General features: G+C 38.2%; 1 long non-coding RNA gene and 1 pseudogene across 2 annotated transcripts in view; both read left to right on the plus strand.

The window, feature by feature from the left end:
• The window catches only part of LOC306642600 (thiosulfate sulfurtransferase/rhodanese-like domain-containing protein 2), a 417,963-nt pseudogene that overhangs the window by 40,457 nt on the left and 365,378 nt on the right, over positions 1-12,128 (plus strand). The window lies entirely within an intron of this gene.
• The window catches only part of LOC306642743, a 152,201-nt gene continuing 140,808 nt past the window's right edge, over positions 736-12,128 (plus strand). Inside the window, exon 1 of the long non-coding RNA XR_013758656.1 lies at positions 736-845. This is a non-coding gene — a long non-coding RNA (uncharacterized lncRNA). The remainder of the gene's footprint in view (positions 846-12,128) is intronic.

Below are 12,128 nucleotides of genomic sequence, written 5' to 3' on the forward strand. Positions count from 1 at the left end.
TTTCCTGTTCTTCCCTTTTGGGCAAATTGTGTTTCCCCATGTGCCATTGTATCTTGGAAATATATTTATTTTCTTTTTGATTATTAGAGAGGATTATAGCTAATATAACTGCAAAAGGTTTGATTGTGGTGCTTTGCTTTCACCTGAGTCAGCCAGTACCTGAAGAGGTAGACAGGTGGGAGAAGAAAATATTTCATTTTGCAGTAATTCAACATGAATGGGTAGCTGCTGCTTTCATCATGCTTAGTGCTACAGAGTGAAAATGTATGTACTGTGATATGAGGGATTGTTCTCTCAGTTTTGGACTGGTGGGCACAAGGGGGTAGTTCACTATTCTTGACAGATGTGCTTTTTCAGGAGCTGGTGTTGTGTGGGTCTTATCTGGGTCCAGTGGAACCTGAGCCATGCCAGACATTTGAATCTAAGATTATGTGATTGTTTAGACACTTGCTAGATTCTGAAGGTGTGTGCATCTGATTTCCACCCTAGTCTGTCTCTTCTCTACACTTCTGCCAATGCCTTTGAATTTGGACATTTCCTGTGACCTAGAAAAGGGGAGTGCCCAGTCCAAAGGATAGCATTTTAACTAAGTCTGTGATTAGTCATTAAGAGAGGGATGAGGGTGTAAGGAGGAAAGAAAGTTATGCTCATGAATCTAAAACAAGAAAGAGTGGAAGAAAAAACCTTTTAATTCAGTGTTCAGCTTAACTGTGTTCCCCTGAGTCTCAGAGGAGACTTTGGAGGACTATTGAGCAATGCAGGCACCGTTGAGGTTTGTGGACTCTTGGAGATGGACTGAATGCATTTATTTTTCCTGAGAGAGATATGAGCTTTTGGAGACAAGGGTAGATATTCTGGTATTGACCTTAAATGTTCCCCAAAGGCTTAATGTTAAACCTCTGGTCCTAGCTGATGGCACTATTGGGAGGTGGTGGAACATTTTGGAAAGTGAGGCCCTGTTGATGGAAATTAGTTCATTTGGGATGTGCCCCTGAATGGGTACTAGGACCCCTGTACATTTCTGGCTCTGTTTCTCTTTGTCTTCTAGGTGCCATGAGGTGAGCAGTTTCCTCTGCCACATATTCTCTGCCAGATGTTTTGTCTTGCCACAGTTTCAGATGGAGGAGTGGAAAACGACCATAGATCTGAAATTATGAACCAAAATAGACCTCTCCTCTATTGAAGCTGATGATCTCAGGTACTTGTCACAGGGTTGGAAAAGTGATCAGGACAGCTCCTGTCCAAAATACAAGAGGCCCCCCACCCCTCCCTCTAACAAAGTCACCTCCTCTGTAAGTAACAGGGAACAGCTGTAACAGGGAACTCACTCATCTTTTGAGCCAGAAACATGCCAGTAATGTCCCCACATTAGAATTGGGGCATGTAAGGATGCCCAAGGCCTCTTGTGTGAGAACACTTCAGACCCCATTCAGGAATTGGGTCCAATGTGGCTGAAGGGAGCCCAAGTGGACAAGCTGGTGTCTTTCGTGGGGACAGACACATCACAACATTGTGGCATGGTAGTTAGGAGTCTTCTATCTGTGCTGACAGTGGATACTCAAAAGGGTCTATTTTGGGGGATCCTCTCCTTTGAGTTCCCCTTCAGTGTCCCAGAGTAATTACATCCCAGAAGAGTTATCTGAGAGGGCTTTATTTCTATGTGAAGTGTTTTCTCAGTATTGAGTACTTATTGAGTGACTGGAATGCATCTTTAAGTGCTTTGCACTTTTATATTCGATTCCATTTTCAACACCAAGGTATGTGCCTGAAATCTTCATTTTCACCTCTCTACTTCTCACTGCCATAGTAGGCAGAAAACCTTCTTTTGTTGGATTGGAAGGGGAAGCAGTACTAGAGAGTAAACCCAGGGGTGCTTTATCACTGAACCACATCTCCAGTCCTTTTTATTTTTTATTTTTATTTTTATTTTATTAGGGTTTCCTGTAGGTGATTCCAGTCTCTAAGTTGCTGAGGCTGGCCTCCAACTTGTGATCCTCTAGCCTCAGCTTCCTGACTGGTTAGAATTATGGGTAAGTGCCACTATGCCCAGCTCATCTAACTAATTTGACATTGTGAAATTGTGAAGTCTGTATTGAAATCAAAGGGATCCATTTTGACGATTGTAGAAGATAGTGTCACTGTCTATGATCATGGTTTTGGTCACTTTCTGGAAATTTAAAAATGTGAACAAAATTGGTCTAATTGTTAAACTAAAATAAGTTTGTCTTAAATCAATCCCTGTGTTTGTGTGATAATGTTTGTCCCTATATGACCGTGGTATATTGTAAACTATAACCTAGCTTAATACGCAGATATGCTGTAACTTTACCTTAACTGTAGGAATTCACTTGTAACCAAGCAACTAAGTCTCAGTCAATCATAGCAGTACACCTTCAGACAATTATGTACTCTTGACTGACCTGACCACTGGCTTTTGGTCAGACTGCAGCTATTCAGATTCTTTCCATATAGCCCTTCATTTTATCTGATGGTGAGTGTAATGTGCAGAGGTGATGCAGTTAAACCATCTTTGGTCCCAAGTGCAACCTGGTGCCAGAACCTTTTTTGTTTTTTCTTCTTTCTTAAACAATATTTTCTAAATCAAGTTGTCACAGTTTTTCTACAAACAATTCCAATGTAGGAACCAACTGTGAGAAGCTACCTGTTTGATCCTTCTGGCATATGGGGGAATTCAGACTTTTTTTCTGACCATTTTTGAGCCATCTAGGAGTAGATTGAGCTGAAATTCCAAGTAACACAGAAGAGGCTCACTTGGGAATAACTTTTTTTCTACCACAGTGTCAAAAGTTAGATCACAGCTTGAGAGCCCTGAGGTTGGGAGAGAGATTGTTACAGCAAGAGTAGTACCCAGTGAGGGTGTGGAGGGGAAAACTGTGAGGACCAGCCAGGAGTCCTACAGGAGTGGAAATGCAGGGATGCCCATGAAACATCCCCTGTGAATGCATGTCCAGTCCAGACAGCATCCATGTGGGCTTAAGGAAGTGCAGCACCCATGAAGTAATATTTTCTTTCTTTTTCTTTCCCAGGGTAGCTGCTGAACTTGAAGTGTTAAGAAGACATGACCACTAGACCTGTGTGGCAGAAGAGGTAGATGTACAAAATGTCAATGGAGAAATCTACCTGCTGCTTGCTGGCCTGACTCTGCAGGATTTCAGTAAGCCTCACTGTTCTTGAGAGCAAATACATAGTTTCATTGCAGTGTCCTCTATTGACTTTTAACCTGGATCTGGTAGTGTAATTACTGTAACCAGATTTCATTTTATCTCTGGAGAGAACCATGGAGTTTTCCTTATTTGAACATAAACGGGTAAGCCATGGGGACCCTAGATTTCACCCAAGTACTGGAGACACCAGCACCAAAGAGCTGGTGTGCTTATTCAGTGTGGGTATAACAAAGTCAGTTGGAAGAACTCCCTGAGTGCAGCTTGTTAGGTCAAAGCAGTAGTAACTGCGATTAGAGAAAACAGTCCTTTAACACCAAAGTAAATTAGTAGAAACCCACTAAATATCATATTCAAAAAAGTGAATTAAAATATTACTTGAAAGAATATTCATTTGCTTCTCAGAACTGTAAGTCTTTAGCATGTATTAAGCATTAGATTTTGTGCTAGAAAATTTAATAGGTTAATTCTGGAAACCCTATATCACAATTGTTTGTTCTTTTATTTAGCAAGTAAAAATTAAGTTGGCAAACATGCAGTAAAAATAAAAACAACAATAATATCAAAATCATCCTCTTAACTCATAATAATAATGAAATAAAAATAAAAACAATGATAATGTCAAAATTATCCAATAGGAATTATGCAGTGTTTGAATATTGTAACTTATTTCCTCTTCACTACATCATTGATAACATTCATTCTCATTTTAGGAAGTGATGTTTGGAGATACAGAGTGGCTTGCCCAAGTCATATTCTTGGAATATGGAAAGTTTCTCTCATTCCAGGGACCACAGTGTACAAAAGAAATTCATAAACCTCTTGAAGTTTTTCCTGATGTTGGACATAGGTTTGTAAAGTGTTCCTAGCAACAGATCATGGTAGGAATATGAAAGGTTGGTGGGATGGTCTTGCTTGCAAAGTCTCAGGAGAATTCCTGTGCTGATAGATGTCTGTCTGGTCAAGTGGTTGTTGGCAAGAAATGGAAGAGGTTGTGAGAACATTAGGGAGCAGGTGGCAGCAATTTCAAGTACTGGCCAAAACTGGGAAGGAAGAGATGCAGACATAATGAGCGTGAATGAGGGTGAGAAAAACTAATGCACAAAAATGTTCAGGACTGCAGGGCTGTGCCAGTCATGTTTCCTAAAGGAGGGCTTAGCATTTTCAAATCCACATGCACTGTGGCTGGCATAGCATTATTTGAGAACTTTCTGGTTGTTAATTTCACCTGTATGGTTTGCATAACTGTGGTACCATGGGTGTGAGAAGCATGGACCACATGTTTATGGAGAGATGGGTTGTTCTGGGTATGACAACTCAGCACAGGGAGGGTCAACATAGCAAATTTGAGTAATCACAGAGTCCTCCACCTCTTTGGAAAATACAGCAATCCACATTGGCCCCAGAAATAATTACAAGAATTGATTGTGTTAAAAGAATGATTATGAATGTGACCAACCTTAAGAACACAAGGGAAGCCATTGGGACTGTCTGGAGCAGAATGTGTCATACTGTTAAGGTGGTGAGAAAGACAAAAAGTGTAACTGTGTCTGGTGAAGCTTGGAGGAACTTCTTCCTGGGGTAGTTCTTCAGAAGTTCAAGTGCTTGAGATTGTCAACAGCATTGTGGTCTATAAAGGGGAATTATTCTTATAGATAACATTGTAGAAGGCCTCATTGTTTTTCTTCTTTTTTGATTTTCCTTATTTGCAAAAGAACTTTTTCCCTTGGAGTATGGAGATTTTATCACATATTTTACCACTCCACAATGTGTTCTGGTGTATCTGATTTCATTAAAGTGAGTTTGAAACCTGTGTTAAATAAAAGTCTGCTTCAAAACCAGATTTGCAATAGATTTTCAAGTCACTTGGAGAGCCTTTCATTGTGTATTTAAAGATTCACTTCAAGCAGGATAGAGTGGTACAAACCTTTAATCCCAAGTACTTAGGAGTCTGAGGGAGGATGATTGTAAGTTGGAAGCCAGCCTCAGCAACTTAGAAGACCTGTTGCAATATGAAATAAAGAAGGGGCTTTGGGTGTGGCTCAGTAGTAGAACACTTGCTTGTACTAGGCCCCAGATTCAATTTCTAGTACTGTGATACAAAACAGAAAAAATTATTTCATTTGCAGCAAAATGCTTTGGTGTGAAAATATTTAAAAACAAAGGAGATGCATTTTTGGTTTTCCTTCAATGTTTTATTTTGTAGTTATCTATTTCTTGATATGTATAAAAATGCTGAAATATTATTAGTAACACAGCAACATCAATGTTTATAGCAGCTCAGTTCACAATAGCTAGATTGTGGAACCAACCTAGAGGCCCTTCAACAGATGAATAGATAAAGAAATTCTGGTATATATACACAATGGAATACTATTCAGCCATAAAGAGGAAGAATATTATGGCATTTGCAAATAAATGGATGGAATTGGAGAATATCATGCTAAGTGAAATAAGCCAAGACCGAATTGGAGAATATCATGCTAAGTGAAATAAGCCAAGACCAAAATACCAAAGGCCAAATATTTTCCCTGATAAGTGGAGAATGAGTAAATGATGGGGGAATGTTAGAATATGTAGAAGGAAATGAGAGGGAAGGGGTTATGAAAAATGGTGGAATGAGAGTCATCATTACCCTATGTACATGTGTTATTACGTGAATGGTATGAATCTACATTGTGTCCATAGAAATGAAATGATGTACCCTATTTGTGTACAATGAATCAAAATGCAGTCTGTAAAAAAGTAAAAGATGAATAACAAAAATACAGGTGGTCCTTTTTTGAGTTCAGATTGCTCACTGTCAGGCATCTATCATCTGCCATTTGTCTGCCTCTTGCCAGTGCATCACATGCCTTACACATATCCATCACCCAACGCATGAGGTTCACCTCCTGATTGCCGACAACAGTCAGCAAACTGATCACCAACTGCCAGTGGAGCACCAGCTGCCTGTGGTTGCCTGGAAGTTCACTTTTACTGTACTCGCAAGTTTGATTACACATGACTGTTGCCATTTTGTGACAACAGCCAGGCTCTTTAGGACCCCTGGCCGGACCTACTGAGCCCCAACTCTAGGATCCCTCAGCTCAACTGATTACTCCCTGCCTCTGGGGCCCTCACATGGACTGCTACCTCCCACCAGGAACACAAGACCAGCTGACTGCACCCTATCACCAGGACCCAGACTGACTGATTGCACCTGGCCTCCAGGATTCCACAAACACACCAAACACACCTGACCTCTGGGAACCCTGCCTGACCAACTGCATCCCAGCTCCAGGAACTCCTGCTGACCACGGACACACCCTGAGCTGCAGCTCCCCATGTGCCAACACATTTCGAAGCTAGAGCAGCCATCTTGGATAATCCTGGAAGCTGTAGCTCTGATATTTAGGTAGGGCAAATCCCATCCTGAGAAGCATGCTGGAGGCTTGAAGCTCATTGTCAGGTACCTCTCATGCATCTGGCTACTGAACTCTGGGAGGTTTCATTAATATATGACTGTTATACTGTAGATTTTCTTTTTTTCTCCTTATTGAAAAAGTTTACATTTTTATTTCTTTACTTTTCTTGCTATCTTTTTCTTTTGTTTACCTGTTCCCTCAGTCTCTTTCTCCCTTATTTGCATGCTTACATCCAATTTCTTTTGATTACATTCTCACACTTTCTATTATATAGAACTTCTGTATATTCTTTTCTTATCCCATTAACAGCCACGTTCTACATCCCTCTGCATCCTCTTTATCCTCTATTTGAAACTGCAGTACTTATTGGAAATCTGTATGTTTTACCAAAGATAATATTTGAACTCATTCTGTTTATTATGATAATTTTGTTATTCTCCTCATAGGGGCTATTTGGTCAAGGATTGCTAGTGTCTGAATTGGGCACTGCTAATGTTGATCTCCCCTTAAAGAAAGGGTTTTGGAAACCTATAGGGCCACTATAAGCATATAGGGGGAAATCTGTAATACCCCAGATCTGCACTGCTAGAGGGGAAGAAACATGAACAACAAATAACAAGGGAAGAAAATGATCCAAACAAATCTAGATTCTATATTAATAGAATCAATGACAGTATGTTAGAAGAAATGTCAGAAAAGGACTTCACATTATACAAGAATAAGATGATTCATGAAGCAAAGGATGAGATAAGAGAGCAAATGCAGGCAATGAATGATAATACCAATAAGCTGAAAGAGCAAGTGCAGGAAGCAAAACATCATTTCAACAAAGAGATTTTCTGAAAAAAAAAACAAACTGAAATCCTTCAAATGAAGGAAACAATAAACCAAATAAAAAACTCAATGGAAAGCATCACCAAAAGACTAGATAATTTGAAAGACAGAGCCTCAGACAATGAAGACAAAATATTTAATATTGAATATAAAGTTGCCTAAACAGAGAACATGGTAAGAAATCATGACCAGAATCTCCAAGAACTGTGGGCCATCATGAAAAGACCAAATTTAAGAATTATTGGGATTGAGGAAAACACAGAGATACAAACCAAAGGAATGAACAACCTATTCAATGAGATAATATCAGAAAATTTCCCAAACCTGAAGAATGAAATGGCAAATCAAATACAAGAGGCTTACAGAACACCAAATGCACAAAATCACAACAGATCCCCGCCAAGGCTCATTATAATGAAAATCCCTAACATTCAAAATAAAGATAGGATTTTGAAGGCCACGAGAGAAAAGCATCAGATTACATATAAGGGGAGACCAATACAGATAGTAGCCAACTTCTCAACCCAGACTCTAAAAGCGAGAAGGGCCTGGAACAACATATTTCAAGCTCTGAAAGAACATTGTTGCCAACCAAGAATCCTATATCCAGCAAAAATAACCTTCAGATTTGAAGATGAAATAAAATCCTTCCATGATAAACAAAAGTTAAAAGAATTTACAAATAGAAAGCCTGTGCTACAATATGTTCTCAAGAAAATATTCCATGAGGAGGAAAAGTAAAACAAAACTGGAGGTCAGCAAAGGAGAACTTCTTTAGAGAAAAACCACTCAAAGGAGAAACCAAGCCAACTTAAAAACCAAAAATAAGCCAAATGACTGGGAATACAAATCATATCTCAATAATAACCGTAAACAATAATGGCCTAAACTCATCAATCAAAAGACATAAACTGGCAGAATGGATTAAAAGAAAGACCCAACAATGTGCTGCCTGCAAGAGACTCATCTCATAGAAAAAATCTATAGAGTAAAGGTGAATGGATGGGAAAAAATCTACCATACACATGGACTCAATAAAATAGTGGGAGTTTTCATCCTTATATGAGATAAAGTGGACTTCAAGCCAAAGGTAGTCAGAAGTTATAAAGAAGGACATTTCATACTGCTTAAGGGAAAAATAAATCAGGAAGATATAACAATAGTAAATATTTATGCCCCCCAAAATGGTGCATCCCTGTACATCAAACAAATCCTTCTCAATTTCAGGAATCATGTAGACCACAACACAATAATTCTGGGTGACTTTAACACACCACTGTAACCACTAGATAGATCTTCCAAACAAAATCCAACCAAAGAAACCATAGAACTCAATAACACAATCAATAACCTAGTCTTAATAGACATATATAGAATATTCCATCTATCAGTGAGCAGATTCACTTTCTTCTCAGCAGTACATGGGACATTCTCGAAAATAGACCATATGTTATGCCAAAAAGCAGCCCTTAGGAAATGAAAAAATAGAGATACTGCCTTGTGTTCTATCAGATGATAATGGACTGAGGGTAGAAATCAATGACACAATGCAAAACAGAAATTACTTCAACACCTGGAGACTAAATAATATGCTATTGAATGAAACATGGATAACAGAAAACATCAGGGATGAGATAAAAAAAAATTTCTTAGAAGTCAATGAGAATGATGATACAACATATCGAAATCTCTGGCACACTATGAAAGCAGTACTAAGAGGAAAATTAATTACATGGAGCACATTCCAGAAAAGAATAAAAAGTCAACATCTAAGTGACCTATCATTACAGCTCAAAGCCATAGGAAAAGAATACCAAAATAACAGGAAATCTAGGAGAAGACAGTAGTAATTAAAATCAGAGTGGAAATGAATGAAATTAAAAGAAACAATTCAAAAAATTGACAAAAAAGTTGGTACATTCAGAAAGTAAACAAAATAGACAAACCCTTAGCCACACTAATAAAGAGGAGAGAGAAAATTCAAATTACTAAAATTCATGATGAAATAAGAAATATCATGACAGACACCACTGAGCTAAATAGCATAATGAGAAGCTACTTTGAAAATCTGTACAATCCAACATCATAGAAAATACCAAAGACATTGACAAATTCTAGGGACATATGCTCCTGTCAAACTAAACCAGGCAGACATACACAATTTAAACAGATCAATATCAAACAATGAAATAGAAGAAGCCATTAAAAACCTACCATCCAAGAAAAGCCCAGGACCAGGTGGATTCTCAGCCGAGTTCTACAAGGCCTTCAAAGAAGAACTCATTTCAATACTTCTCAAAGTATTCCAGGAAACAGAAAAAGAGGGTACCCTACCAAACTCATTCTATGAAGCTAATATCACCCTCAAACAAACCAGGAAAAGACACATCAAGGAAAGAAAATTTTAGACCAATACCTTTGATGAATATAGATGCACAGATCCTTAACAAAATATTGGCAAAACATATCCAAAAACATATTAAGAAAGTTGTGCACCTCTTTCAAGTGGGGTTCATCCCTGGAATGCAAGGATGGTTTAATATCTGTAAATCAATAAACATAATCCATCATGTAAGGATAAGAATCATATGGTTGTTTCAATTGACACAGAAAAAGCATTCAACAAAATACAACACCCCTTTATGCTCAAAACATTAGAAAAAATAGGGATAGTAGGAACATACCTGAACATTTTAAAGGCTATTTATGCTAAGCCCATGGCCAACATCAATCTTAATGGAGAAAAACTGAAACCATTCCCTTTAAAAACAGGAACAAGACAGCAGGGATGTCCTCTTTCACCACTTCTATTCGACATTGTCCTCAAAACTCTAGCCACAGCAATTAGGCAGACTAAAGAAAATAAAGGGATACGAATAGGAAAAGAGGAACTTAAGATGTCACTATTTGCTGATGACATGATTCTATATTTAGAGGGTCCAAAAAAGTCCTCCAGAAAACTTATAGACCTCATCAATGAATTCAGCAAAATAGCAGGCTATAAAATCAACACGCATAAATCTAAAGCATTTTTATATGCAAGCTAACAAACAGCTGAAAGGGAAATGAGGAAAACAACGCCATTTTCAATAGCCTCAAAAAAAATTGGGGAATCAATCTAACAAAAGAGGTAAAAGATCTCTACACTTAAAACTACAAAATATTGAAGAAGGAAATTGAGGAAGACCTTAGAAGATGGAAAGATCTCCCATGTTCTTGGATAGGCAGAATTAATATTGTCAAAATTGCCATACTACCAAAAGTGATATACAGATTCAATGCAATTTCAATTAAAATCCCAATGATGTACCTCACAGAAATAGAGTAAGCAATCATGAAATTCATCTGGAAGAATAAGAAACCAAGAATAGCTAAAGCAATCCTTAGCAGGAAGAATGAAACAGGGGGAATCGCAATACTGGAACTTCAACTATACTACAAAGCAATAGTAACAAAAACAGCATGGTATTGGCACCGAAATAGACAGGTATATCAATGGTACAGAATAGGGGACATGGACACAAACCCAAATAAATACAATTTTCTCATACTAGACAAAGGTGCCAAAAATATGCAATGGAGAAAAGATAGCATCTTCAACAAATATTGCTGGGAAAACTGGTACTCCATATGCAATAGGATGAAATTGAACACCTATCTCTCACCCTGCACAAAATTCAACTCACAATGGATCAAGGACCTTGAAATCAGACCAGAGACCCTTCATCTTATAGAATAAAAAGTAGGTCCAAATCTTCACCTTGTTGGCTTAGGATCAGACTTTCTTAACAGGACTCCCATAGCACAGGAAATAAAAGCAAGAATAAATAACTGAAACAGATTCAAACTAAATAGCTTTCTCTCAGCAACGAAAACTGTCAGCAATGCAAAGAGAGAGCCTACAGAGTGGGAAATATCTTTGCCACTCATACTTTAGATAAATCACTAATTTCCAGAATATATAAAGTACACAAAAAGCTCTACATCAGGAATACAAATAACCCAATCAAGAAATGGGCTAAGGATATGAACAGATGCTTCACAGAATAAGATCTGCAATCAATCAACAAACATATGAAAAAAAGTTTACCATCTTTAGTAATAAGAGAAATGCAAATCCAAACTACCCTAAGATTCCATCTCACCCCAATTTGAATGGCATTTATGAAGGACACAAGCAACAATAGGTGTTGGAGAGGATGTGGGGAAAAAGATACACTCATACATTTTTGGTGGGGATGCATATAAGTGCAGCCACTCTGGAAAGCAATATGGAGATTCCCTAGAAAACTTGGAATGGACCCACCATTTGACCCAACTATCCCACTCCTCAGCCTATACCCAAAGGACTTCAAATCAGAATACTTCAGAGATACAGCCATATCAATGTTCATAGCTGCTCAATTCACAATAGCCAGACTGTGCAACCAACCTATATGTCCTTCAGTTGATGAATAGATAAAGAATCTGTGGTATATATTGTATATAAATACGATGGAATATTACTCAGCTTTAAAGAATAATAAAATTATGGCATTTGCAGGCAAATGGATGCAATTGGAGAACATCATACTAAGTGAGATAAGCCAATCTCAAACAGCCAAAGGACAAATGATCTCACTGATAAGCGGAGGATGACACATAAAGGGTGTGGGAGGTTTGCAAGAATGGAGGAAGGATGGACAGTGAGAAAAGAGGAGTGGGA

Source organism: Sciurus vulgaris, assembly GCF_902686455.1.
Source record: "Sciurus vulgaris genome assembly, chromosome: 13".
In the NCBI taxonomy this organism is placed as follows: domain Eukaryota; kingdom Metazoa; phylum Chordata; class Mammalia; order Rodentia; family Sciuridae; genus Sciurus; species Sciurus vulgaris.